Raw genomic sequence first — 5,433 nt, 5'->3', positions numbered from 1 at the left:
AGGTAACGGTGATAGGTTACTCGACAAAACGTCGGGACACTCGCCCTTCTTACTCGGCCTTGTCTTTGTTTATTGTAAAGTTTAAGTCTTTACTGTGTTCGTCATGGATGGGTTTGATTTTATGATGCCCGAGGTCAGTTTACATGGCGGGTTTTTGGCGTCTTCGTGGTTCGTCCCATAGGGAGTAGTCGGCCATGGTGTTGTGTTGGAGTGATAGAATATTATATTCATGCCTACACCATGTAGCTTACACACCTATTCTTACATCTCTTACACAACCTATTACCTTGTGAAGAGAAAAAGGATAAAGTAAGATGCCATCCTTGGCATTTGGTGACGCTTCAAACCGTGTTCCTTCCTTCATTTAGAGAGAATTAGTTCTCTTATTTTATTCTTACACATCACATGCAAAAGTTTATGCATTATTCTCTCTTCTCTCTTTAATCTTCATTTAAGATATGAGAAGATTCAATCAAATTGTTCAAATCAAATTACTAATATTATTAGTGTAATATATGAGTATTAGTAATCAATTTTAAGGTAAACTACTAAACAAATATCTAGCAAATATTATTTAGTGGGGATAAGGGATAATCTTGGGTGCAATCAAGAGGAGAATCTCTACTTTGGGATTTTTGGGGGATCATCCTAATATTTATTATAGCTCAAGAACTAACAAGTAGGAGATATTGTTGGTGCCCAAAATGGCCGAAAATTTGATGGTGAGAAAACGATTTTCTCATCTTTTGTTATTTAGTTTGCATGCATAAGATCCTTAAGTTTTTATGACTAAAACTTTAACTAAAATATGTGATATTTAAAATATGATTTCCCACAAGTGGTATCATAGCATCAAGGTTGTTGCATGCAAAATCGGGTTAGTTTTTCCGAGTTAATTTAATTAACATATAAAACTTAAAATTTAGGATTTATGAAGATAAATCACGAAATAATTTTGCATATTAAAAGTTTCTGGTCCTAAGTGATTTTTAGGGCATTTCGGTTTATTAATGGATTTTATTATTCATTTTATTTATTATTGGCATTAAAATGTGATTTTTATGATAAAAATGTCATTTTTGGACGAAAATTAGCTAAACTTCGAATTTTTCAGTGATTTTTGGATATGTTTTCGCATATATTATCTACTGATGGACTATAAATTTTCATGTTAAAATGAGTTGTTTTGCTCGAAATATGGATTTTTCAAGTTAAAATCGTATTTAAATGGGTAAATAGGTTAATATGAGTTATATTTCGAATCTGGTCATGGAAATTTAGTATGTTGTCACTTGAAATTTTACAAGATGTGTGTAAAATATTTGGCTATAATGAAATTTTTATGCATGATTTATGAATTTTTGATGAAAAATCACATAAATAGTGACTATAATTAGTAATAATGCTAAAACATACTTCATGACTAAGGAAAAACGTCACATGTTGAATTTTATCATATATTTGAGATCTAAAAGTGAAAAGTTGATGAAAATAATTTTTCTCATATTTTTATGGTCATAATTGTTAAAACCGATAAACCGCAACATTGTTTTTCTCGATATATTTTCGCAATTTTTACCCTAAGTTTTGAATATTATGAGTGTCATGGTATTTTTCCAGAATGTTCATGAGTTTAAATTTCAAATTTCGAAATTATTTGAAATTTTTATAATTTAATTTGAAGTTTATAGCATAATTTTGTATTTTTGGATCCATTTATGAACAATATAAAGAAATAAAGTTTAATTATTGTCAAAATGTTAGTGGAGACTAATTTTGAGTCCTAAGATGGTTAGGGTAATTAACTTGTACATAAATATGAATTTATTTAATTATTGTGATTTTAATAAGTTAAATCACGCAAATCCATAAAAACCGATTAATATACAATATTGGCTCTTTAAAGGCGATTTATCATAAAATCTATCATGTTCATACATATTATAATGCTGCATTTTATTTATGATTGTCATAATTTAATTTTATGTAATTTTTGAATTATGTAATTTTACTTAGTATGGCCTTAGTTTTAATTGATATTACCCGAAATGTGTGGGAATATCGATTTGGTCGTAATTATTGTTGATCTCGTATCACCGTTTTGTAATTTAATAGATTTATTTTTATTTTAATTACAAATGTATAATAGGAAATTATGTAATTCATTATGTAATTTATTTATTCCGGAGTTCCTTGAAGACGGTGCCATTCCAGAAGGCGATCCTTCAAAGAAAGTGTTGCCTTGAAATGCATGCTAAGACCGAAGCTCAAGGGACCAAAGGAGTTGGTTTCCGAAATTGTAATAGTTTATTAGATTTACTATTTTAGGAAGGCCATACTAGGATGTTATTTATGCTTTGCATTTTATTTATATGTTGCATGCATCGCTAAATCGCCATAACTAAACATGCATTTTTTAATCGAGCAAATCGACCGTGTCAATTATAATTATCGTAGCTCACCGCTTTAGTTCACTTAAAACGTGATAGATAATAAATTGACATGACCTCTCGCTAAAATAAACAATTGAGACTTAGCCTTACCAAAAAGTAGAAACCATGAAAACCTATTTCATGAGGGAGTGCACTCGGCCCTACCGGGGTACAAACCTTGTTACGTAGGGGAAGTGGGTGATAAATGTCTATCCACCGAATTTATGTTAATAAAGGGTATTTCGGCACACCGTGCCCTAAGTTAATATGAGTTTGGATCATGGACAGATTTATTCAAAATTTGGATTGAACTCAACGTAAGTATTCATGACGATTTCCGGATGTGTTTCGGGCTAGAGATAAATATTAATGTAATTTTATCGACCAAGAGTTCTAAAAGTAGAATCGATTAAAGAGTTAATCCACCGAGTTATGTTAATAAAGGGCATTTCGGCACATCGTGCCCCAAGTTAATATGAATTTGGATCTTGGAATCATTTATCATAGTTGGGTAGAGGTCACTATGTAAATGCTTTACTTGTTATTTACAAGTATTAATAAAACGATAAATGTTAAGTTTTCCACTATTCCGTTATCATATTGTTCTATTTCTTTACCACAATTCATATACGATATCATTTCGATTTTTTATTCAAATCTCCATTAAAACATCGTAACTAAAGACAAAATTTGAATTTTTCTTCTAAAAACCTCGTATTATCCATTGTAAGGATCTCTTGTGAAGAGTATAGATAAAAGTTATTCGTGATCAAAAGGGTTTTTGATTCTTGACTAACATATCTACTTACAATGAATTGGTTCTCATATGCTTAATTGAGTTAAGTACTTTAAAACGTTAAATCATTTTGGTGACTAGATTTGTTGGAAATCGTAATAGACCAAAATACCGCAACCACTTCAATGAAAGTTTTAAGACTAAACAAACGAATGAAGAGCAGTCTTCATGAATTTCAATTTTGCTTCTCTTAGCAAAGACTCATTGAAATGAGTGGGAGCATTCTCTTAAACCGTTAAGAAAAGGATAAGGTTTTTAAAGAAGTAAAATTAGAATGGAATTGATACAAGATAATGATAAAAGTAAAGTTATTGAGAATAACGATACTAAACCTCTCAATCCCGACCGATAAAGTTTCCATTGTCTTAATTGTTGGACGCTAGAAAGGAAACTACCCCAAATTATTGAAGAATCAACAAGTTAGTTGTGGGACATCTAATGGGACCTTCTTCTTTAAATGTTTATTTGATTGACATAAATTTTGCTAGTACTACTTCGTCAATATTAGAAACCGGTGGTGATTTTCATCATTGTATTTGATACATAGGATGATTAGAATATGACGACTAGCAACAATGATGTTGAGAGATAGAGTCATTGTGTACTCAATCTAGTTTTTGGGTTTAGAGTTGTACTTAATTGTGACTATTAAGTGCATAAACTCTAAATAAGAATATAAACTTGTTAAGATACAAAAGAGGTTTCACTTTTGTGACCCTATACACCATGATTTGATGTATGGCTAGCCCATTATCAAGGTGATTATATTCTAAACCAAACTAGAATGATATATCATGTAGATGATGCAAGACTCAAATTGGTAACCCAAGATTGAACCTTAGATTTTGGAATGATGAACGCAAAGAGTTATCAAGTACTCTTGAAACCATTAGATCTTATGGTATATGCGTATCTTGTATTCAAAGCAAGATGTCTCGTGCCTTTTGGTTGAAAAGGAGATCGAGGTTGTAAATCATTGATCCAAAATAGGTTGATCATTTTCTTTTACCAACGATTTAAGTTGACGCTAATGTGTTCACTTAATAAGGTAAATAGAGAAATCTTTGAAGAAGTTCAAAGAGTTCAAAGAATCACGATTTAGTCGTGATGGGATTATCAAAGTGAAGACTTTGATATAAGCCAAAGGAAATGTGATATAGTATCACAAATTAATCTCTCTTGCACGTATTATGGGATAATGTGTCGTTGGATAAAGAAATCAAACGTTATTCGATATGGTTTGGACTTCAATCAAGTTACTTTGAGCTACTTGATCCTTTTGGGAATTTTATCATTTTGTCTAAATTATTTTTCCACTAAATCTAAAACGAATCATATGAGATAAGACATTGTAGAGTACCATGCTTGTAAGTTTTCAAAAGAAACAAATGCTCATTTTTCCTTACTATAATCACGAGTACAACGAGTTTGTGGCTCGTGAAGCTGTCTTTCTAGAATACAAGTTTATTTCTAGAAGACAGAGTGGGAGAAATTATACAAGAGCCACACAAAGAATGTTATGTCGCAACAAACTGGTGTTTCTTGGCTACATGAGACGTTTTGTGTAAGACGTTGTTTCTTCAAAACCTAGGAGGTTAAAGTCATCACTGGTTGAAGATGATGAATTAGTGTTACTTTTAGAAAGTAAAGAGCTTGCAACTTACGAGCTTGCAACTTACAAAGAAATTGTTTGATTCAAGTTGATTACTTCTGGAAAGTAATGAACATATGACTTACATGAGAGTGTTTAAGTCACAACTCAATACAAGGCTTAGAGCCATGAAAATCCGAAATAAATTCCAAGTGAATTTTTAGATATCAAAGCTTGATTAGTTGCAAAGGGTTTTGCACTAGTTGAAATGCTTAAGTCTATTTGGATCTTCTTAGGGATTGTGTTTCATTATGAGATATATATAGCGAGTGAATCTAAAACCCACTTCTTCAATTAGAAGGAATGTATTCAATACATGTTTTGAGTTTTGTAGATTCTTGCCATCTTAAGATAATGTGAAACTTAAGAGAGGGTCTTAAGTAGGACATCAATGAGTTGGAATCAATGTTTTGATCATGTTATAAAACTTTTCTCGATAGGGCGAGAAGTTGTGTTTATACATAAAGTTTAGTGGGAGTTACGGTAATTTTAATTAGTCAAATATGTGGATGACATATTGATCATTGGGAATGATTTAAGACTTTGGAGAAATA

Source organism: Silene latifolia, chromosome 10 (assembly GCF_048544455.1).
Source record: "Silene latifolia isolate original U9 population chromosome 10, ASM4854445v1, whole genome shotgun sequence".
Taxonomy (NCBI): domain Eukaryota; kingdom Viridiplantae; phylum Streptophyta; class Magnoliopsida; order Caryophyllales; family Caryophyllaceae; genus Silene; species Silene latifolia.
Note: the sequence above shows the minus strand (reverse complement) of the source record.